Source organism: Canis lupus, chromosome 17 (genome assembly GCF_011100685.1).
Source record: "Canis lupus familiaris isolate Mischka breed German Shepherd chromosome 17, alternate assembly UU_Cfam_GSD_1.0, whole genome shotgun sequence".
Classification (NCBI taxonomy): domain Eukaryota; kingdom Metazoa; phylum Chordata; class Mammalia; order Carnivora; family Canidae; genus Canis; species Canis lupus.
In genome coordinates, this window is record NC_049238.1 from 63,850,713 (window position 1) to 63,876,325 (window position 25,613).

General features: G+C 36.9%; 1 non-coding gene across 1 annotated transcript in view; it reads right to left on the reverse strand.

Moving 5' to 3' along the window:
• Window positions 1-1,609: 1,609 nt before the first annotated feature.
• The window catches only part of CTTNBP2NL, a 41,519-nt gene continuing 17,515 nt past the window's right edge, over window positions 1,610-25,613 (reverse strand). The window contains exon 4 of the transcript XR_005372800.1: window positions 1,610-1,629. This is a non-coding gene — a transcript (CTTNBP2 N-terminal like). The remainder of the gene's footprint in view (window positions 1,630-25,613) is intronic.

Sequence of the window (25,613 nt, forward strand, 5' to 3'; positions counted from 1 at the left end):
AAGCAAGCATGGGGTTTAACACAGAAGTATCTTTCAGTGCTAAAAATGTGATGCTTCCTTCATTAGACTGTCCAAGTTCAAGACCAAGGAATCACTTTGCCTTATGCTATAAATTTGTCTTGGTATCAATTTGCAAGTTTTCAAAGCAGCATTAGAAGCCATGGGTTTACTTTGGCTTAACTACAATCATTAAAAAAATTTTTTTAAGATTTTTTTTTTCATCTAATTCTACACCCAACATGGGGCTTGAACTCATGACCTGGAGATCAAGAGTCAGTCGCTCCTCGGACTGACCCTGCCAGGGGCCCTTAATTACAACCATTCTGAATGATGACTTTTTTGGGGTATTTGGATAAAATCGATATACTGGAAATATGAAGACCCAACCTGTTTTGTTCCTTCAAGTTACCATCTTAAAATAACCATCTTCCATCTTCCTTACTACAAGTGTGTGCACATGCACGTGTGTGTGTGTGTGTAAGCATGTGAATTAAAGGGGATGTGAATTTGAAAATCTAAGATAGACTTCTATTTTTTTAGCTCCCAACTAAAAAGAAAATCCTCAGTAAAATTTCAAAATAGTCTATATATTCCATTTTAGGATGGAGAAGAGAAAGATAGACTAATTCCTGAATTGGCTATTTTAATTCTTTTTAAAATCATGGCAAGAGTAAAACAGAAAAAAACAGTTATTAGTTGCACTTTAAAAAGGAACAGTGTCAAATAACAGACTCATCAATATTTTCCTTTCGCCAAGAACATCTGTTTCTTTCAGTTGAGGGTGTAAAACCTTGAGATTAACAATCCAGGATTCAATGAAAGTCCTTGTTTGTAGCTATTAATGTCCTAAAGGCAAATCCAGGTTCAGAAAAATGCTTAGTGGGAGCCCAGGTGGCTCAAGGTTTAGCACCGCCTTTAGCCCAGGGCGTGATCCTGGAGACCTGGGATGGAGTCCCAAGTGAGGCTCCCTGCATGGAGCCTGATTCTCCCTCTGCCTGTGTCTCTGCCTCTCTCTCGTCTCTGTGTCTCTCATGAATAAATAAATAAAATCTTTAAAAAAATTAAAATGCTTAGGCAAATGAGGCAAGAGGAAAAAAGACTCTCTGAAAAACATTTTGAAATGCCGCCTTTCTTATCACCTTGCTTATTCATGATTCTCATTTCTGTCTGATGAGCGATGGTAAAGGAAGGATTATTGGTCCTGACTTTGGTGGCAGAGAAAAGGAAACGGAAACCTGAGTATTTCTACAGCCTTCTCCCTTTCAGAGCAACACAGAGGAAGTGTATTGGGGGAGCAGGAGCTAGGAGTATAATTCATGACTGTGACAGATCTGCTGAGATGCTGTCTCTCAGGTTGGAGTATAGTTAACTAATCCTTAAAAACCTGCCTTTTAAAAACCCATGCTGTTATTATCCTGTATAACTGTATAATTATTAAGTATCACTGAGTTACCAGTAATAGATGAAGAGCTTCTTTGGTGAGGTCTCAGACTTCTCTGAGAACAGTTGTTAAGCTGTCTGTTTTCTCCTGAAGTAGTTCACAGTAATTCCATAATCACTTGCATAGTAATTACAAGTTATACAAAATTGGTGGTTTTGCACATAAATGAAAAGAATCTGTGGAATAATCTAAAAAGAGCTCCTTGTCACAAAACAATTCTTTAAGTACATTCTAATAGGGGGCCCAGATATGGGAAAAGTGAATTCAAAGTCTGTATTTATTATAACCAAACACTGGATTGGAAAATGGGAGATGGAATATGGTATTTTTCAACCAATTTTTTTTAAAGATTTTATTTATTATTCATGACACACAGAGAGAGAGAGAGAGAGGAGAGAGAGAGAGAAGACAGAAACACAGGCAGAGGGAGAAGCAGGCTCCATGCAGGGAGCCCGACATGGGATTCAATCCCAGGTCTCCAGGATCACGCCCTGGGCTAAGGCGGCACTAAACTGCTGAGCCACTCAGGCTGCCCCTTTTTCAACCAATTTAATGCCTTGGGTGGATTGTAGGGATGACAGGTTTAACAGAACAAATAATAACAACAACCAAAAATAGATGTTAAGAATTGAATGAAAAGAGCTTTAGGGGAGGTGTGTATTGGTTATCCATTCCTGCATAACAAATCACTCTCAGATTTAACAGTGCAAACAGTAAACCTTTTTTTTTTTTTTTTTTTTTTTTTAAATCTCCCACAGTTTCTGATGGTCAGGAGTCTGGGAGGGGTTGAGCAGGGTGGTTCTGACTCTGTCTCCTGAGGTAGCAGTGGAGCTGTTGGCTAAAGCTGCAGTCATCTGAAGACACAGCGAAGGCTGGTGCATCCAGTTCCTAGCTTACTGGGATGTTGGCACAGGCTTTGGTTCCTTGCATATGCTGGCTTCCCACAGAGCAAGTGACGGGGAGAGAGAGAGAAAAAGAGAGAGAGAGAGAGAGAGGGAGAGAGAGAAAGAAAAAGGGAGGGGGAGGGCGAGAGAAGGGGGAGGGCAGAGAGAGAGACTGCCACTAAGATGGGCCTTCCAATGTCTTCTGTAACAATCTCAGAAGTGACATACCATCACTTGTGATGTATTCCTCTGGTCACAAGGGCGTGACTATCAGCTGCGGGGTGGGGTGGGGTGTCAGTAGAGGCTGTCTTGGCAGCTGGCTACCACAAGGTGGATGACTAGATACGCCACCACTGTTTACATCTTAAAGTAAAATTTAGAGACCAAGTCCCTACGGTCAAGGCTGAGTTTTAAATACTTTAATGGTATTTCAGTATTTTATAAAAATTTTAAATGATATGGATTTGACTTTTTTGGGGAGGAATTCAAGTACTACAGCTAAAATCAATCAATTTTTTGCAATTTCATTATTTTCACTTTACCGACAACATATATTTTAATTGAACAGAAATTTCTACATTGTCAGAAAAACATCATGTTCTTTAATTTCAGACAACGGGAATATAATTGGCTGGTTAGACAGATTCACTGATAAAGGGTATTGTTTACAGCAGACAAAACACAGTAGTCATCTATTACTCATTTTTCCTGTCACAGACTGAATGAAAACACCACCACTACTGAAAGCTTAAAGTAAATTATATAATATCCTCAGAGTCTGCTTTGCTCGCTCTCCAACATTTTCAGCTTTGCTATCACAAACTTCAAAAAATATGAAACAAGTCACCTCCTCTCCCTTCCCCAATATTATTATACTCTTACAATATCACATATAATATATATAAATAGTATAAAACATACTAAGCAGTACAACATATATGGTATAGTAAAATAGTAATACTATTACAGTAAATGTGTATGGGTGTATCTATCTATCTGTGCTTTTTTTTTTTTCCAATCTTAAAAGAGGAAATCAACCCCTTTATTCTTTGGATGATAATCACCAATATGAAAAATGGTTCCAAATCTAAAAGTGTAGATTTTAAACCCACTTAACTGGGGGTTTGCATTCAAGTACACGTTTTATTTTCAAGACTCAGACTGGTACCACAAAGGGATTAGGATACATCTCTGCAATTTATTGCCAATTCTGAAGTGCTACTTTAAAAAGTAATCAGGGAAAGATGGCACAAAGATGGCAAGGAAGACAAAGAAGGAAGCCCCCTGCCCCTCCCAAAGCCGAAGCCAAAGCAAAGGCTTTGAAAGCTAAGAAAGCGGTGCTGAAAGGCGTGCATAGTCACAAAAAAAAGATCCATACGTCGTCAGTCACCTACATTCCGACGACCCAAGACCCTGCGTCTCCGAAGGCAGCCAAATATCCTCGAAAGAGCCTCCAGGAGAAAACAAGCTTGATCACTATGCCATCATCAAGTTCCCCCTGACTACCGAGTAAGCCATGAAGAAAATAGAAGACACAACACACTTGTGTTCATTGTGGATGTCAAGGCCAATAAACCCCAGATCAAACAGGCTGTGAAGAAGCTCTATGACATTGATGTTGCCAAGGTCAACACCTTGATCAGGCCTGATGGAGAGAAGAAAGCATATGTTCGACTGGCTCCTGACAATGATATTTTGGATGTTGCCAACAAAATTAGGATCATGTTAACGGAGTCCAGCCACCTATAAATCTAAATATAAATTTTTTCACCATATTAAAAAAAAAGTAATCAGCAATACAAATTTTGTACCTTAAAAAATATCTAAATATCTCTCTATACCAGAGACCAGAAAGACCAGAGAACACAATTCCAGGATGGTTGTACTTAATGCAGCACCAAAAGCATGTTAAAAAGCTGTCCTTTTCACACACAAGTTGAATCTACTAATCCTCAAATATTTATACTCTGGAGTCCCTGATAAACTATAAGTAGCTACCTGAGTAACTAGAAATAAAGCAACCACCATTCTGGATAAAAGATGACAACAACATTATAAGAAATGTGCCCTCTGTTCTGAAGTTCCTTTTACTTGCTCAAAGAAAACTGAATTTCAATGTTTGACAATATTAATCAGAGAGGATTTAGCCACATTTGAATTCAACTTTAATTTTTGAAAATAGTACAAACTTTGACATGAAAATTTTCATCATTTAAAAAATACTTCTCACATATTATTGAAAATCCAGTTTTCTTTCCACTTAACCATTAATGCTATTTCCTCAAATTTCAGCCTTTTCTATACATTTATTTTCTTTAATAATTTTGGCTTTGGAGCCTACCAGAACTGGGATTGTATCTGGCTCTACGACTTTCTATCTATATACTCTCAGCAATTCCCTTAACTTCTCTGTACCTCAGATCTCTCATCTGTAAAATGAGGGTAACAATCTACCTATAGGTTTGTTGTAAAATTAAATGAGTAATAAATATAACATGGTTCTTATAAGTACCTGGTACGTAGTAAGTACTATAAATAGGAATTAATTTTTCAACAACCGAGTTTAAAGTCTAGGTTTTCCTTCATTTTAGACCCAATGACTAAACCTGCTCCTGGAGATTTAAGATTCTCACCAATCCACAGACAACTCCAAAGTAATACATCACTAAAAACATATCGGGAACCTGTTTAACAGTATTTATTTAGTGATTAATCCTGAACTGCTCTGTAACATTTTCTGTAATATCATTAAGTGGTATTTATCTCCTGCATTATGATTAAACATTTCCCAGTTTTCTGTTTTTTTCTCCTTGCCAGACTGTAATGATGCAAAGGAAAAAGCACTTCTCATACACTTTCTTCTTCCTATGTCCTGTATTTCTACTTATGCTCAAAGCATTGAACAGATGTTCAGTTTCTAGCTCTTTCCTGATGTCTCAGCCTCTCCTAACTCACCATTTTAGTAAGGTCAATATTTTATTTCACTGTTAATAAAATCTATGATTCATTTAGTAAAATCATTTAAGGTAATATTAACCTATACATTTAGCAAACTGACTTTAAGTAGAATGAGCTTCAAAGATTCCTTTTGGAGTCAGTTTGCAGCCACGGATGTTTATAAAATCAATTATTTACATAAAGATAGATAACCATTTATTTTTATTTGACTAAAGTGCACTAAATTCTTTGAAGACTAAAAATGGTAAGTTTAGGACAAATAGCTATAAGTGTTATACTTGCAGCTGGTAGGCTGCTTGTTGATAGAATGAGAATATGGGTATAAAGGAAGCTAGATCCTATTTCCTGTAGAGCTGAAGCGCTGCAGCACTGCATGATCAGCAGCCTTAGAGCCGGGCAGGTATTTGTGCAGGTCTTCTGGGGGAGGGGCCTGTGGTGCTGGTGCCTGTGGACTTGTCCTGGTAGAGATGCACCTGCAGGGCCCGGGAGGGTGGGGCTCGGTGTAAGCAGCTCTGGCCTCTATTACGGAGCACTGAGGGGTGGGATGACAATGGCTCCTGTGGCCCCCAGCTGAAAGTTCACGGCCTCCACTACTCAGGAAGCCCTCACAGGAGAGCAATCAATCACCACTCCTGTGTCCCCTGGCTCCTGTCCAGTCCCTGCCTTAAACCTGCCTGTGTTCAAGCTCTTTTATCTCAGGCACGTGACTGGATTTCAAAACTTCAAATTTTAGGGATTCCTGTGGCACTGACAGAAGAGATAAAGGTGTGGTGTGTACACACACACACACACACACACACACACACAAGAATATTACTCAGCCATCAAAAAGAATTAAATCTTGCCATCTGCAGTGACGTGGATGGAGCTAGAGAGTACTATGCTAAGGGAAATAAGTCAGAGAAAGACAAATACCATGTGATGTCACTCAGATGTGGAATTTAATACACAAAACAAATGAACATATGGGAAGGTGGAAAAAAGGAGAGAGGGAAACAAACCATAAGAGACTCTTAACTATAGAGAACAAACAGGGTTGATGGAGGGAAGTGGGAGGGCGTGGGCAAGATGGGAGATGAGCATGAAGGAGGGCACTTGTGATGAGCATTGGATATGGCATGTAAGTTGTGAATCACTGAATTTTACTCCTAAAACCAATAGTTCACGGTCTGTTAACGAAAATTTAAATAAATAATAAAAAAAAACACTATGGGTTAACAGCTTAATGTAGCTGCTTCAGCATTCAATTCCAAAGTCTTGTGAAGACTTCCAATGAAATTAAAATAAACATATTCAGTTTTGCTGTCTTTGTTCTATTGGGAGGGGTCTACGTATATGGTTGAAACAAATTACACATACATTCTGGGCTAGGGTCTACCTAAATCATTTTTTGAGCTGGGGAAGAAAATGTGCAAAGAGATCCAATAAGTACCGAACAAGTTAATGCTCCTCTGAATATAAATTAAGAATTTTAAAGTATAATTTTAATGGTACATTAGATCCTAATCTCTTCATTCAGGTGATTGTGTAATGAGAGTTGACATTTATCTCATTCTGTACACAAAAAACAAGGATGGATCACAGACCCAAAGATAAAATACCAGTGGCCAAAAAGCACATGAAAAGTAATCAGGGATCCCTGGGTGGCGCAGCGGTTTGGCGCCTGCCTTTGGCCCCCAGGGCGGCGATCCTGGAGGACCCGGGATTTCGAATCCCACATCAGGCTTCCAGGTGCATGGAGCCATGCTTCTCCCTTCCTGCCTGTGTCTCTGCCGTCTCTCTCTCTCTGTGACTATTCATAAATAAATGAAAATTTAAAAAAAAAAAATTTAACAAAAAAAAAAAAGAGACAAAGTAATCAACTCATTAGTGATTCCAAAGAGATGTAGAGATTTGCACTCTCTTCCTTATGACTTTCTTGGACCTCATGTGGAGAAGACCTTCATTGTCCCAGGAAAGAAAGAAGAAAAGAAGACAGCGAAGAAAAGATCAAAGAAAGACAAAGATAGACAGAAGAAATAGAAAGAAAATGAAAGAAAGGAAAGAAAGAACAGGAGAAAAGAAAATGCCTTGTAGAACGAAGAAAAAAAATAAGAAAGAGAAACAAGAAAGAGAAAGAAAGAAAAAAAAAATAGAACGACACCGAAGAAGGAAAAGAAGAAGAAAGAACAGAATGAAAGAAAGAAAGAAAGAAAGAAAGGAAAAGAAAGAAAGAAAGAAATAAAAAGAAGAAAGAAAGAAAACAATAATAAGGCAAGACTAGAAAGCCACTCGAAAGGTTAAAATTAAAGACTGACAATGTCAAATGTTGGAAAGGATTGGAGCAACTAAAACCCTCACTATACTGCTGGTGGGAGTATAAACAGTATAAACTACTTTGGAAATAAATCTGGAAATCAATCATAAAGTTAGAAAAATGCCTTCTTTCAATTAAGTATTTATCCAAAAGAAAAGAAAACATAAATCCACAAAAAGACTTATACACAATTGTCTGAAGCAGCTTTATTCACAACAGCCCCAAACTAAAAATGATTACCTATAATTTATGGTAGAAAATTTATAACAGCAGTTGCCTCTGGATATAGGGGAATAGGTCACCAGGAAGGGCAACACACAAGATGACTTTTTGGTGTGATAGGCATGTTTACATCTTGATGAGGATGTACATCAAATGGATATGTGCACTTGTCAAAACTTATTGATCTGGGCATCAATATTTAAGGTCTGTACATTTCACTATACCTAAATTATACTTCTAAACTTTTTTTTTTTTAATTTTTATTTATTTATGGTAGTCACAGAGAGAGAGAGAGGCAGAGACACAGGCAGAGGGAGAAGCAGGCTCCATGCACCGGGAGCCCGACGTGGGATTCGATCCCGGGTCTCCAGGATCGCGCCCTGGGCCAAAGGCAGGCGCCAAACCGCTGCGCCACCCAGGGGTCCCCTAAATTATACTTCTAGTTCAAAAATATAAAAATAGGGATCCCTGGGTGGCGCAGCGGTTTAGCGCCTGCCTTTGGCCCAGGGCGCGATCCTGGAGACCCGGGATCGAATCCCACGTCGGGCTCCCGGTGCATGGAGCCTGCTTCTCCCTCTGCCTGTGTCTCTGCCTCTCTCTCTCTCTCTGTGACTATCATAAATAAATAAAAATTAAAAAATATATATATATATAAAAATACATAATCAGAATTAAGGGAAAATGAAGTTATATGAAGTATATACTTTATATATAGTGTTTCAGAAACATGGGAAGCTCGAACTAGAGTAATCAAAAAAATTTTTTAGAAGATTTTATTTATTTATTTGACACAGAGAGAGAGCACAAGCAGGGGGAGCGGCAGAGGGAGAGAGAGAGCACAAGCAGGGGGAGTGGCAGAGGGAGAGGGAGAAGCTCCTGATGCAGGAGCGATCCCAGGACCCCGGGATCATGACATGAGTGGAAGGTAAATGCTTAACTGACTGAGCCACCCGGATGCCCCTCAACAAAGTAATTTTAATAACAATAAAACATTGAAGGAGCTGCTAATACTGTAGTGATTATGACCTGCCAGGCAGTGTGCTCAGTGTTTCACATTTCATCTAATCCTCACAGCATAGTTTAAAGGTAGACATCACTTGTGTCTTCATGTTATAGAAGAAATTGAACATTCACATGGGACTTTCCCAAGGTCACAAAGCCAGTTAAGTAGTGGAAGAACTGTAAATGATGTATAAGTACCAAATACGTTAGCTGAATGAGTACTACATATCAGGTATTGCCCAGAACTTTGTAGGCATTAATTTCAATTTAATAAGTCCCCATCAGTAGCTTAAAAATGAAATAGAGCAGAAAACATTGCAGAACACTAAATATTGTGAGTAATGTTTTGAGACCCTTTTCTTCTGACCTAAGAATATAGGGGTGTGTGTGTGTTGTGTGTCCCCTGAGTCACAATACAGTCTATTTTTCATTATGTGTCCCTGTCAAAAAAGTATGAAAAACACTAGAATAGAATGAAGAACACACTTAGTCTGACTCCTGAATCTATGATTTTAAACAGTTTAAGCTATTGTAAATACATAAATTCTAAAAGAAGTGATAAGTAATCAGTATTATTCTTTTATTTTAAAATAATGAATGTTATAAATGTCTACAAACCACAAGATGTTTGGCCTAACATCAAATATACAAAAATGTCAACACACAAAAAAAGAATCTCCATGTTATCAGGGTTAGAGAACCCAAAGCAGCCCTGGAGAAGTCTGGGAGAATTTCCTGGACGCACAGCTGATTCACAAGGGCACATGCTTTGAATGCTTTTATTGACCACTTACTGTTTGCTGGCTGGGACAACTGCTGAGTGATGTGGGGCAATAAAACGGGGATACAGACTTGTCGAAGCAAGATGTAGTCTCCTGCTCTTAAGGAGCTTAAATTTGCCAGACAAGTTCAAGGCCTAACGGCAGAAATAAACAAACTGCCTCAGTTTGTTTAAATGTTTTCTAAACAGTATCATTCATATTTAGAGGAACACCAAGTACAGTTTATTTGATCAGGACTTTCTAAGACTCAGACCTTACACGCAGAAGGAATAGGAAGGAAAAGGCGGGCCCTGGAAGTGGGCGGGTTCTGGCAGAGAAACGGGACTATCAATAATTTAATGAATCACAGGAAACGCCATGAGGTCGAGGGGGGACCTATCATCCAAAAATGTCTCTGAAGTGTGGCCTAAGGGACCCAGACCACAGCCGGTAACCTGCATGTGATCCTTTATGTAAACTGTGACCTTGAAGAGCTTCTGTAAGAGAGGTGTGCTCAGCCTCCTTCAGTCACCCCATATCAGCTGGGCAGAAAACAACTTCCCAGTGCAAAACTGTTTTAAAAGAGCTCAGTGACAAGTCTTTTCGCTGTAGTTAGGGGATTCTACAGAGGGAGGTGTATGATTATGGGATGAGTCTTGACTCTAGAACCTTTTTCAAGGTGAGTCTCTTAAATTACACACACAGTCTGATACTACAAGACAGTGTGGCAAGAACCCAGCTGCTCAGAGAGCTCAGGTCATGGGGAGGGTCCTTATTAGCACAGCTGAAGAGGGGGCAATGTTCACATGGAGAAATGTAGTGAGGAAACGAGACTAAGGAGTTTGTGGGGGCTGAGGAGGGTGGCGGGAGCATAGAGCCTGAGCAGGAGAAACGGGACAGGGGACTCATGGGGTTTGACAGCCACACCTTGGGGAAAGCAAGCAGTCAGGCCGGGCAGGCAGGAGCAGGGGCCTACCTCATAGAACAGAGTATCTGTGATGCCATGATAAGCGACAATAAGCCCTTGTCACAAGTCAGAGGCTGGGAAGGTGGCAACCTCTACTGTCACATGGACTCGTGTAGAGGGAATGTGGTTAGACCAGCGGCCAGACAGGAAGACTGGGGACCCAAAGTAGGGATGGATTGTTCTTCTTTATTTTTTATTTATTTATTTATTTTTTGGATTGTTCTTCTTTAGAGAACAGAAGAGGAAGTGGAGTAAAGCAGCCAAGACTGAGATGGGAAAAGTGGGCTCGAAGTGCATCAGGGGCGTTTCATGATAACTTCTTAAATGTTAACTGGCAATATTCACCACCACAGTCAAGTATTGGGTAAATATACAGTGAAACGCACACTCAAGTCAACCCCTGCTCCTACCAAGTCCAAGTAATCCTCACCAAGCCCGTCTTTATCCTCACCATAAAAGTATAGCAAATGGATTAGAATATGTATGGATGGGAAGAACAGAGATTAGCTTTTGTTTGGACATATGAGAGCACTTCCTTTTGTTGTTTTTTAACAGTATGAAAAATATATACATTTATTTTGTTGAAGAAACAAGGGAATTATGGGATCATCAATTTTCTGTCTATTCATCCCACTGGGATAATTCCGGTTTGTTGTACTCTTTTTTTCTTTTTTTACATTTAAAAAAATTTAAATTCAATTAATTAGCCTATAATGTATTATTAAGTTTCAGAGGTAGAGATCAGTGATTCATCAGTCTTAGAGCACTTCCTTTTTACTCTAAAGGGTGGCAATACCTTTAGGAAACTTTAAATGTCACCAAGGCCAAGGATGGGATACCCGAGAGGTCTTGACCATTTTAATCTCCAAAGGAACAGCACCACTGGCTCCACCCATCCTCTACATCTGTCTCAGCACTCTCTTCCTTAATGACTTCTAGGCCTCATGTGGAGAAGACCTTCATTTGTCCCAGGAAAGAAAGGAAGAAAGGTTTTAAAGGGAAAATAAAATATTTCAAAGGGAAAAGTGATCCGTTTGGAGAGCAACCAGAGAAAGGGGGGATGAGGAAGATGTGGTGGGAGCCCAAAGTAAAACCAAAAACCCACTGGAGAAATGAGAGATCTGAGAGATAAGAGAGAGGCTATGTATAATTTAGAGAGATGCCCATGGAGGCTCTTAGCTCAAGTGTCTGGGCAACAATATTTTTGTAGGTATCTAGATAGATAAAGAAATACAAGCAATACTGTACTGTTTAGAAAAGGATAATATACTATTTTCAACAAGGTTCACAAAGCTCCCACTACTGATCAGTTAGGGAACACAGATGACCACATCTCAGTCCGACAGGCAAGGGCACCGAGGTAAAATGTCATTTGAAAACTAAAGTATGGTCTTTCATTTTTTTTTTTTAGATCAAGACACAGGCATAGTGAACAAGGGTACATATCCCAATTATTTGGTATCCTTTACTGCAAATATGGAAATAAACACAAGTCATGATATCCTGTCTGAAGAACAAATGGTTCCTTCTTAGTTCAGGGTGAAATGTAAATAATATACCGAGTGGGAATTATATTAACAGTAAAAGTTATGAAACTATATTACTACAGTTAAGCCTCTCTTCTCAAAAATATGAATTAATAAGTGACAATCTATTTTGGGCCTTGAATACATTCAAGTTAGATTAAAAGGCCTGAACTTATTCTCTCATATGACAAATATTTCTGCAAGAACTTAGAAGTTCTAGATATCTGGATGCAGTGCTGAATAAGATTAAGTATCCATCCCTCACGGTGCTTACATTTAGTCAAAAGAGAAATATCAGACATAAAGAGAGAGATGAAAATTTCTATCATTTGTGATGCTCATCACATGAATTGATAAATTTCATATTATCACTAATCTAGTACAGACAAAGAAAAAGAAATTACATTAAGAATGATTCAATTCTAGAAAAATTTATTTGGTACAGTAATGTGAAAGGTTTTATGGATCAAGTTTTCAGTCAGTAAGAACAGAAACTTCTGATTTTAATAACACAGTCACATACTCTTTTCTACCAGTGAATTCAGTCTTTTGTCGAACAGACAGCTCACGAATTAGATTAAAATAATTTTTTTGAAGTTATGCATATTTTAGCATTCACTAGGTGGGGTTGGCTTTCGGAAGCAGAAAATACTTTTTTGTTGTTAGGGATCAGTTAGGGAACGCAGGGAACAATGGAATATTATGAACTACAGATATGAAACTGAAGCCAGGAAAAATACTTTGAAGGGTTATAGGTCTCCTGCTATGATAATAGCATTTCTTGAACTTTTAGTCACACAGTTCCTCATACGTACACTGTCAGCTCTATTTAATTTGCGTCCATGACCTGTGAAAGTATCTGCTTTAAATTAAGAACCTTTAGTATTCCTTTACCTTTAAATATTGAACCTTTCTGTTCAAAAGCAGAATTTGAAGAAGATTGGGAAATTTACTCTTTGCTCTTTTTGGGAGAAAATTAAGGATGTGGTGGTAACAAGCTTATGCTTTCCCTAGGCATGCTAGGCTTGTCTCTACCCCCTTAACTATTTTAGAATTAATACAGATTTATGTGAGAGTATAAACTATTTAGAAATGAAGACAGTTAGGAAGTAAATGTTGTTCTTAACTCCTTAATGTTCCAGTTCATAATATATTTCTTTTTTTTTTTATTTTATTTCTTTTTTAAAAAAGATTTTATTTGTTTGAGAGAGAGAGAGAGAGAGCGTGTGCAAGAGAAGAGGGGAAGGACAAATGCAGAGGGAGAAGCAGGCTCCCCACTGAGCACAGAGCCTAATGTGAGGCTCTATCCCTGGACCCCAGGATCATGACCTGAGCTGAAGGCAAATGCTTAACTGACTGAGCCACCCACGTGCCCTTCATACTATATTTCTTAAAATATAATTTTTATCTTAATGTCATCATAAATGAATATTTCTAATAAAAGTTTTAATTTCATAGACAAAGCCAAAGTCCTTCTAAACACAACTCAATTTCTCTTTCCTCCTCAAGAGTTCTTAGTATAATGGGTATCCTCTAAGATTTTCTCCAAGCATATCCAGAAATGTGTATATGTGTACTTTTTAATTTATCGTGTGTCAGAGATCTTTCTAATGAGTCAGTAATTGCTTGTTCTTTTTTTTCATTAAAAAAAGCAATTACATAATATGCCATAGTAAGGATATACCAGTTGATGTTGTTATATCTTATTAATGGACATTTAGGCTGTTTATAGTTTTCTAATACTGCATTAAACAATACTTCAATGAGCAATCTTGTGCATGGATGTAACTAGTTTGGTAGAATAGATACATTTATCTGCTTTTCTAAGGAAATAAATTTCTACATAATAAAATTCCCTGTTTCATTCGATATATGCTCCCTGGCCATAAAGATTTGCAGCAAACATACAAGAAGGTTTCCTCCTGTCTTTCCAATTATTACTATAACTGGCTAAACTGAAATTCTAAATGACAGACCACGGGCTTTAATTTTGCAAGCAACCTCTCTGCCTTCCTTTCTCTTCTCTTTAAGGGGAGCAAACAGAAATAAGAACTGATTAATCCCAAATCACAAGGCTCACACATGTAAGGAAGACACAATAAGAGGAAGTCAAAATAACAGGAATAAGCAGTTTCCCTTTTTTATTTGTTTTAGTTTCAGGCTGAATAAATGCAATGAAATCCCCCACTGCTATATAATCTCGGAAGCCTCTCCCCAGCTGCTAGAGTATTGTGTGTTCTCTAAATAGGCAGTGTTCTACAAGCTGAATTCCCCCTTTCTTGCCTCAAAGGCATATGAAAAACAGACCACAGGAAGATGTCGATTAAGTGAGAAATTTGTTTTTTTTTTTTTTTGAATCTTCACTCTTAAACCCCTAAAGGCCATAATTTCTAACATGAACAATGATGTGATAAAACGCAGTATAGCAAGTAGTTGATATCAGATAATCACTCTTAAGAGTCAGCTGTTTTTTCTGGGGCTCAATGTTTTTCTGAATGCAACAAAGACACTCAATCACTTAAGAATGTAGTCCTCATTTTTATAAATACCCAATTTAGAAATAGTCCATATATATGACCAGCTTTTCCTGCTTCTTTTGGCTCTTTTCTGCCAGAGTACCCACCAGTGAACTGGTACATCCCATTCAGCAATTTCATTCTCTTCTCAGGGTAAAACACTTTTTGGGAGCTCCTATCATTCTCAAAGGAACCAAGCCAAGAGGAAACAAAGAAGAGGTTTTGTGAGATGTATTTCTGGCTTCACCAGCTGCAACTTAATACTGTTTCTTCCTTTTTTTTCCCCTATGCCCACTGCTCCATACCTTATTTTTTCACTTACTATATCTCATAGAGTGTTATACATAAAGACCTATCTCTCATTCTCTTTAATAGCTGCATAGTATTCTATTGTGTAATCATACCATAATTTACTCAACCAGAACCCTAACAGACACATAAATTGTTTCCAGTATTTTGCTGCTATGACCAATATTGCAATAAATATCCTTACACATAAATTTTATCGCATAGGTCTAAGTAACATGTGTAGGATAAATTTCTAAAAGTGGATCATGAAACTAGGTTAGTAGGATCATAATCGGCATTTAATGAAAAATAAAGTACAAAAGAAAAAAATAGTATAGTATGGTATAAATATTATAGTAAAACATAAAATTAGTATATATTTTAGTGAAGTTTTTGTTTTACTTAATACACATATATGTGTAATATGTGTATTGGTGTATATGTGTGTCCTGGGTTGTGGCAGAATGATGGAATATATTTCAAAAATGTTTGAAAGATACCTCTTTAGACTCTGGTATGATAAAGAGGAAGTATCTTTATCATAGCCTTCTTTCTTCTTCCCCTAAGCTCTATGATCTTTTTATTGCGTAGCTTGTGAACTTATGTTGGTTTTCCAGGCAGAGACAGTTGAATTATTTAGGGTGGGTTGGAAAAGAAGAATATTAACAATATCAGGTACAATAAACAGGGAAGAATTTCACTGTAGGTCTAATTAGCTCTAATATCTTTTCCTACAGAGTAATATGTAACTAAATTATCTTCTTAGGGCATGACTGTTAACAAACAGAAATTTGAATAAGAAGCCATTGTATAAGATTATTATATTTAAAAGCAAGTGTTTCTGATTTTAAAGTTTTTACATATAATTCAGAAGTTTTGGAGAAAAAAATTAAAATGTGCTTATGATTCTGTTACCCAGTGACAAGCACTATTAATACAAAATTACAAATTTCAAGGGTGCCTGGATGGTTCAATCAGTCAATCATCTGACTCTTGAATTCAGCTCAGGTCATAATCTCAGGGTTGTAAAACCGAGCCTCCCCTTTGGCTCTGTGCTGGGCATGGAGCCTGCTTAAGATTTCTCTCTCTCTGCCACGCCCCCTCCTCACTTGTACACGTGTGTGCACTGTTTCTCTCTCAAAAAATTAATTAATTAAATAAAACTACAAATTTCAATCTATTTGTTTGAATCCTTTTCCTGTGTATATATACACGCATACATGTTATTTTTATAATCAAGATTAAAGGATCTATTTAATGTTATGACCTGCTTTGCAAATTTAACATTACACTGTAGGTACATTACCATGCCATTAAAACTTCTTCATATGCATCATGTTTTATAAAATAGCTATATAAAATAGCAACATAATAGTCCACCATGTGTATGTATTACCTAATTCATATAGCCATTAGCCAAGGACTGCTTTTTATAAAGAATTAATTGGAACTAGAACAAAATAACTATGCTATCATGAGCTGTTTAGGGGGTAATTGGAAGTAACGTATAGAAAATTTTTATGTAAATACATTTTTACATAAAACTATTTAGACTATAGCAGCTCTCCTCAATAAATAGGAGTCCTGAGATTAGTATATTTAATAAAAGAAACCAACATTGAATTTTTAACTCAAAAGCATAATAGAGAAGTAATCCTATGTCTACTTATTCTGTAATAACTCTCTGGAACAGCATTCAAGTATAGGGATGTTGCCTATAAATAAATCCCCTTTAAAATAAAGTTTCTTAAAAATAAAATAAAGTTTCTTCCTGTGGTCCAAATTAACAATGAAAAAAAAATGCTTTCTAGGAAATAATAAACAGTATATTTTGAAATCTATTTACTGCCCAGTGATATGACATAATAAATACAATTTAAATCACTTAACATGACAAGATAATCTTTAATCTTCAATTAGATAGATTAGTTCTGTTACTTCTAGGAAAGAGGTAATATTCTATCAGAAGGTGAAAAATATAATAGTTTGTTTTTTTTCTCTTTAGAACAATTATTTATCCAAAATAATAAATAAAATTATTTATCAAAAACAAAAAAGAAGATAGAGGGGCACCTGAGTGGCTCACTCGGTTAAATGTCTCTGCATTCTGCTCAGGTTGTCATCTCAGAGTCCTGGGATCAAGCCCTGCATCCAGTTCCCTGCTCAGCAGGAGTCTGATTCTTTCTCTGCCCCTCCCTGCCACTCATTCTGTCTCTCTCTCTCTCCCAAATAAATAAATAAAATCTTTAAAAAAGTAAGAAGATGTAAACTATTAAAGCTAATAGAGACAAAGGATAAAAATTGCTTTAAAGAGAGTTCATTAAAGCAGAAGTAGTTTCTTTTTTTGAGATGTCTCATTTTTACAATTAAGTTTTACCATTGGAAAAATAATTATTGAACTCTCTTTAGCAGAATTTAAAAAAGTAAATTATAGAATTTTAGTTTCTTAAAAGCAGTAGAGCAAAGCTGAAAAAGCTACTCCACATCACTCTATTTGATCTAAGAGAAGGTCAATAAATGTTGCCAGAGGCAAGGGAAACAAAAGCAAAAATGAACTATTGGGACTTCACGAAGATAAAGTTTCTGTACAGTGAAGGAAACAATCAACAAAACTGAAAGGCAACCTATGGAATGGGAGAAGATATCTGCAAATGATATATCTGATAAAGGGTTAGTATCCAAAATCTACAAAGAACTTATTAAACTCAATACCTAAAAAACAAATAATCTAGTTTAGAAATGGGTAGGAGACAAGAACAGACATTTTTCCAAAGAAGATATCCAGATGGCTAACAGACATATGAAAAGATGCTCAACATCACTCATCATCAAGGAAATACAAACCAAAACCACAATGAAATACCACCTCACACCTGTCAGAATGGCTAAAATTAACAACAGAGGAAACCACAGATGTTGGTGAGGATACAAAGAAAGGGGAACCCTTTTACACTGTTGGGAATGCAATTTGATGCAGCCACTCTGGAAAAGAGTATGGATATTCCTCAAAAAATTAAAATTGAACTACTCTATGATCCAGCAGTTGTACTACTTGGTATTTACTCAAAGAATACAAAAATACAGATTTGAAGGGTATATGCACTCTGATATTTATAGCAGCATTATCAACAATACCGAAACTATGGAAAGAGTCCAAATGTCCATTGACTGATGGATGGATAGAGATGTGACACACACACACACACACACACACACACACACACACACACACACAGGAATATTACTCAGCCATCAAAAAAGAATGAAATCGGGACATTTGCAATGACATGGATGGAGGTAGAGTATATTATGCTAAGTTAAAGAAGTCAGTCAGAGAAAGAGAAATAACATGATTTCACTCATATGTGGAATTTAGGAAACAAAACATGAGCATATGGGAAGGGAAGAAAAAAAGAAGGTGGGGAGGCAAATCATAAGAGACTCTTAATGATAGAGAACAAACTGAGGATTGAGGGAGGGAGGTGAGTAGGAAATGGGTTAAATGGATGATGGGTATTTAGGAGGAGACTTGTTATGATGAGCATTGGGTGTTACATGTAATTGATGAATCACTAAACTCTATTCCAGAAACCAACATTTCATTATATATTAACTAACTAGAATTTAAATAAAAATTTGGAAGAAAGAAACAAACTCTAATTCAAAAACATTAACAAAAAAAAAGAAAAAGAAAAAGACAAATGATACCAATAGACTTTCTTAATGCAGGGTTGCTAAAAAATTTCAATTTGTAAAACAACAACTCAGTATCTGTGAAGTGTAATAAAATAGGGTATGCTTGTACTTATATATGGATGATTGAAAGACAATTCTTCATATATTACAAAGAAGATAATTTATAAATTACTCTTTATATAATTTGCAGTCATCAATAAAGATAAGAAAAAAACAAATAAGAGAAGGTCAGTAAGAAAGGGAGGAAGCTCTTTTTCAAACAGTATTTCAGACAAAAAGCTAGGACATAAAAACTAATTATCTTGGGTAGCCCGGGTGGCTCAGCAGTTTAGCGTCGCCTTCAGCCCAGGGCGTGATCCTGGAGACCTGGGAATTGAGTTCCGCATTGGGCTTCCTGCATGGAGCCTGCCTCTCCCTCTGCCTGTGCCTCTGCATCTCTCTCTCTCTCTCTCTCTCTGTCTGTCATGAATAAATAAAATCTTAAAAAAAAGATAATTAGTTGTTTTTTTGTTTTTTAAAAAAATATTTTATTTATTTATTCATGAGAGACACACACACACAGAGGCAGAGACACAGGCAGAGGGAGAAGCAGGCTCCATGCAGGGAACCCGATGGGGGACTCGATCCCAGATCTCCAGGATTACACCTCGGGCTGAAGGCAGCGCTAAACCGCTGGGCCACTGGGGCTGCCCACTAATTATCTTCTCAATTTATACAGCAAAACCACAGGACAAAATCCAATAGTCCCTCCTGATAAAAACTCTGAGCAAATTAGAAGTGGAAGGAAACTGCCTCAACTTGATAAAGAACATTTGTTAAAAAATTACAGTCAACATATTTAATGACGAAAAACTGCGTGTTTCTCCCCTAAGATCAGGAACAAGACAAAGATACCGTCATTATTTTTGACAGTGTACTGGAGATTCTTGCAATAAGGCAAGAAAAATTTTAAAAAATTTAAATCAGAAAAAAATGAATAAACTGTCTTTATTTGCAGACATGATTACTTGTAGAAAATCCAATGGAATTTATAAAAAGGCTATTAGAACTATTAAGTTAGTTTAGCAAGGTTGCAGAATAAAGAATCAATATATAAAATCAATTTTATTTTTGTAGAATAATAAACAGAAACTAACATTTAAAAAACAAGCCTGGGTTGCTTAGTGTTTGAGCGCCTGCCTTTGGCCCAGGGTGTGATCTTGGAGTCCCGGGACTGAGTCCCACATCGGGCTTCCTGCATGGAGCCTGCTTCTCCCTCTGCCTGTGTTTCTGCCTCTCTCTCTGTGTCCCTTGTGAATAAATAAATAAAATCTTTAAAAAAAATTTAAAAATGCCATTTATAATATAAAAAATAGTAAATACTTAGTGATACATCTGACAAAAGATAGGAAAGGCCTATATACACTGAAAACTATAAAGTGCTGCTGAGAGACCTAAATAAATGGAGAGAAATATATGTTCGTGGATTAGAAAAGACAATATTTTTAGATTTCAATTCTCCCCAAATTGATCTATAGACTCAATGCAATCTCAATCAAAATCCCAATAGGATTTTTAGAGAAATTGATGAGGTGATTTTAAGAATCATATGGCTATGCCAAGGAGCACGAATAACCAAAGCAACTTTGGAAAAACCACAAGTTGGAAAATTAACACTACCTGATTTTAAGACTTAGTATAAGGTTACATTATAATCAAGAAAATGTGGGGCACCTGGGTGGCTCAGTGGTTGAGCATCTGCCTTTGGTTCAGGTAGTGATCCTGGGGTCCTGGGATCAAGTCCCGCATCAGGCTCCCTGCACAGAGCCTGCTTCTCTCTCTGCCTATGTCTCTGCCTTTCTCTCTGTGTCTCTCATGAATAGTCTTTAAAAAAAGAAAATGTGGTATTGGCACCAAGATAGATCGACGGAACAAAAAAAGAGTCTAGAAATAAACCCATAAATATATGAAAAACTGATGTGACAAAGGTGTCAAGGCCATTCTACAGAGAAAGGTCAGTCTTTTTGACCAATGGTGCTAGAACAATTGGACAGCCATATGAAAAAAAAAAAGACTTGGATCCACACGTTGTACTATATAACAAATCAATTAAGTGAAGTTGTATCATAGACCTAAGTGTAAAACTTAAACTATAAAATTATAGAAAAAAAACACAGGAGAAAACCTTTCTGACCTTGGTTTAGGCAAAGAAGCAAAATCCATTAAAGAAACATTGAGAAATTAGACTTCATCAAAATGAAAAACTTTTACTCTTCACAAGATACAGTTAAGGGGTACCTGGGTGGCTCAGTCAGTTAAGTGTCTGACGTTGATTCAGGTGATGATCTCATACTCCTGGGATTGAGCCCCTCATTGTGCTTCCTGCTCGCTAGGGAGTCTGCTTGTCCCTCTGTCGTCTCTCCCCCACCTCCCCTCCCCATGCTTTCTCTCTCAAATAAATGAATGAAATCTTAAAAAGATGCAGTGAAGAGAATGAAATGACAAGCCACCAATTGGGAGAAAATAATTGCAAGATCAAGATCTAATAAAGGACTTGCATGTAGATATATAAAAAAATCCTCAAAACCCCAAAATGAGAAAACAATTCAATTTTAAAAACAGTCAAAAAATTTGAATCAGAAAACAATACAGATGGTGAAGAAGCACATGAAAAGGTGCTTAACATCATTAGTCAATAAGGAAATGCAAATTAAAACTACAATGAGATATTACACATCTATTAGAAAGGCTAAGATTAAAAAGACTGGCCATACCAAGTGTTGGTAAGGATGTGGAACAACTAGAACACTTATATATAGCTGGTGGGAATGCAAAGTAGTATAACCACTTTGGAAAAGTTTGGCAGTTTCTTAAAGTAATAACAACAAACATACACCCACCAGGTAATAGAGCCATTCCATTCCTAGGTATTTATCCAAAAGAAATGAAAGCGTAGGTCTATGCAAAGCCTTGTATATGTAGTTTTATTTGCAGCAGTTCAAAACTGGAAACGAAACACTAGTCAGTAATAAAAGGAATGAACTATCAATACAATAACAACATGGATGAGTCTCCAGATAATCATACTTGAATGAAATACCAGACCAAGAAAAAAAATGTACCTTCTTTATGATTCCACTTATATAAAATTCTAGGAAATGCAAACTAATCTCTAGTGGATTAGTGGGTTGGGTGAGTGGGGAAGGTTATTAGGTAAAAGGATTACAGAGGGGCAAGAGGAAGATGGGGGAGGGGTGGATATGTTCCTTTTCTTAATTGTAGTAATATTGCATGAAGGTATACATCTAACAAAACATTAATTTATACACATTAAGTATATGCAGCTTATTGTGTGTCAATTATACCTCAATAAAGCTGTTTAAAAAAAAAAAAATATAACAGTATGCCAAATCAAACAATAGAGAAATACACAATGAAATCAATGTGAAAAAAATAAATTCTAAAAAGGCTTCCACTTTGTCCCTGTATTTCCTGTTTGCATTATGGGTGGGAAGGGGGATATAACATAACATCTGTTTCATGCCCCAGAGCACACCCTTAACCCCTGTCAGCTGTCTCAAAATACATGCTTTTGGTGGTGGGGGCAGGGATGGATCAACTCAAAATCATCAATTCCCTAAGAAAAACAAGCTAAAGTATAAGCCTTATTGACAACAAAGATTTAATCTAAAGATTCATCTTTCTTATGAAGATAGCATATTATCAGTATGTCTTGCTTTATGGAATATGCTTTTATTCAAAATGGATGGGCTGTAAAACTTATGTTTTAATAATAATAACTAAGAGTAAATGAGCACTGAGCACCTCAAATAGCATTTGCTATTTCATTTAATCCTCACAATAATTATATCATTTTACTGATAAAGCTTACAAGGTAAATAACTGGTTGAAGATCACACAATTAAATGGCACTGCTCTAATCTTGATTTGAAACCTCCATGCTTTTAACAGCTGCACTTAATTGAATATTCTAATCGATAGTTTTGTAGAGTGCCTAGCAATTTTCGTTATGCCTCTTTTTTGGAAAGCTGGGATTTCACATATGGACTTCACTCAGAGAGAGCAGGAATAAAAAATATTAGCCTTTCCAACTATAAAAAAATTAAAATATGGCCAAAATGCCCACTGATTAATTCCTTTCTCAAACATGTTTTATAATAAAGGTTATGAATATAAATCTAAAAATCTTAATAAAATCTGATATGACATCAGATCTAAGACTTGCAAATATAATATACCCAATGTGGATGACTCAAAAATAAACGATTTGATCTAACTTTTATAAACAATCAAATTTATTTTTTATTTTTTAAAATGGCCACTAAGGGTCCTCCACCTTTCTCTGGAGTAGTCAGACTTCACAGGGAAGCCATCTCCTAGATCTGCTTAGACTTAATGAGCTGAGGCTCTCTTTTGAACTGTGTGACTCCACCCCAGCCTCCCTGGGACAGTTAGTTCATGAGCAACGTAATTTGTTTTCACTGTGGAAGGGATTCCTATAGTGTTCTCATTCATGAAAATAAACTGGTCAAAGAGAAAGACTTTCACAAAGAATGTTTTACTCTGACGTAATCTCTTGTAAAACAGAAAATCACTTTATATAAAAGTTCAATTAGGACCAAATACAGTATAAATGGCCTCTGTAACAATCAGACTTTAAATATAGAAAAGCTGAATATTACACTATTTTATACTGGCTTTCCTGGTTCTATGCCAAACATGTCTTGGCTGCAATAGAAGAATGAGGAGGCTTTTATATTTTGGGGAGAAAAGTAATTATGGTGGGGGTTCTTCTAGAAGGGTGTAGTTGCAATCTGGCACTTTGCAGAAATTTTAGAAAATGAATGAAGTTCTTTTATAATTATAGCTCTATATGTAGGATCTGGGACCTTTATAATAAATATATCCCTATAAAAGCCCAACCCTTGCCAATGTGACCTGCAATTTATCTAGCAGCAAGAGTGAACCCATATGGTTTTATTCAAAGTTGCAAGGTTGAAGAATAGATTTTATGCCCAGGAAAAAAAAAACCTATTTTGAAAGTGAGGGAAAAAAAGATAAGCTTTTTTCACTTTAACATAAGGAAAAAACAATCATAACTATTAAAACCTTTTTAACCCACTAAGCATGAATTAAGAAAGAATACTAAATGGAAGAAATTAGTAAGCTGCCATATTAGAGAAGTCCAACAGGTGTTTGTTGTTAAGCAAGAATTATAGACATACTAACAATAAAATCTTTATATATTACAGAAACCCAAAGACAAATAAAAAAACTACAAATAAAAAGAGATTTCCTTTTAAGAATCTGGTATGGCAGTTGCTTTTCTCAAAGGACTGAAACAGTTTTGACCCTAGCTGCTGCTTATTTTATCTAACAATAGACTGTTTAAAGACATCTCACTTCTGGCAAAGCTATTCATTTCAACCTAAACTGCATCTAGCTTAAGCCTCAGAAGATAGCTTTATCACCTCCAAGTTGTATGCAGACTAAACACAACACTTGTGCCCAATTCTAAATGATATCTTACATCCAAATGCTTCCTTAATTATAGTTCCTGCTTCTCAAGCTGCTCTTTCAACTTGTCAGAAGCTGCCTAAAATAAATAAAATCAGATTCATGCAGAAAAAAAATGTATTTTAGGAAAACACATGCAACAAGCACCTACGCATCTGTTAACATTAAAACCAGAAGGCAGTATGTTGCAGCCACAAAAGAACAAGCTGTAAAATTTAATAATTCACAACATTCACACTGAAATTTTATGGCAGTCTTTTAATGCAACGCATCACAATGGCACAATTGCTTCATCTGTTCCACAAAGATTTATTGCATGTCTATATGCTAGGCCTGATGCTGGGGGCTGAGGATATATAATGATTAGCAAAATAGACACATAAAGCTTTACAGGTTTGTTTGGTTTCTAAGGCTGAAAAGCAAAGAGAAAATGAGATCGGTCTGGTTTTTCCATTAGAGGTGGCCATCCTCCCATCTCCTACCTCAATTGTGAAGGGGTTGAGGCCCACACGTTTTTGTAAAAGTCAACGGTAATATTTATGGGGAACCGCTTCCCGGAGTCCCAGTGCTAGCAGAGGTAGATCCTTAGCTGAGTCTATTTAACACATGTTGCCAAACCACTGTAGTTTTCTAAAATCTGATTGCTATTTATAATAATATTGCTCTTGGAAAATGCTTTCTGGGTTTTAAAAGGAGTCATCGCCATGAACAAAGTACTTGCCGAGGCAGCTGAGAACTCTTCGGGTTCTAAGCTGATGACGCCTATGGACAGGAGAGCCAGGCTCTCAGATGAAAACCAAGAGAAAGAAGTGAGAAAACAGGCAATAGGAGTGAGGATTAGGAACGAGCTCACACTTCCTCCAATACTTTTTTTTCTTTTCTCTTCATTGAGCAGATAAATATAGGATAAGAAATGGGAGGGTGTCCTCCCATTTAATCAGGTTAAATCAGGTTAGGACTACTGGTAACAATGGGATGGGGTTATGAGAAATAGAATAGTTTCCGGGATGAACAGGGAGAGGAAGAAAATTCACCAATGCTGACAAACAGGGAAGGCCTGTGGAAGTGGCAGAAATGAGTCACCAGCCAGAGTGAATATTTATATATAATGTATGTCAGCAGGGGAGTCACTAAAAAACACCACTGAGGGCACATTAGAGTCATCCATTCACAGTATTAGCGACCACTGACTGTTCCTTGGATGTGGGGTACATGGTAAGCACCGAAAGAATATATACGTAAAGGGGAAAAAATGAATCCTACACTGTTGCAGCATCTGCAATGCTTGGCAAACTGTAGTGTGACACAAATACTAGTTATTAATCATTTATTCTTATTACAGAGAAGGAAGCTTTGCTCCAGACAGATTGAATGACATGACCAAAGTCATACAGTTCTAATTAGGTGATGTGGTAGGCAAAGACTCAGGCAATGAGCTTAAACGTATGTGACTAGGCAGGTGCCAAAGCCATAAACATGTGATCCCCAGGGAAGCCATGCCAACCAAGACTGAAGAAGCCAGGAAAGGAAGAAAATAAG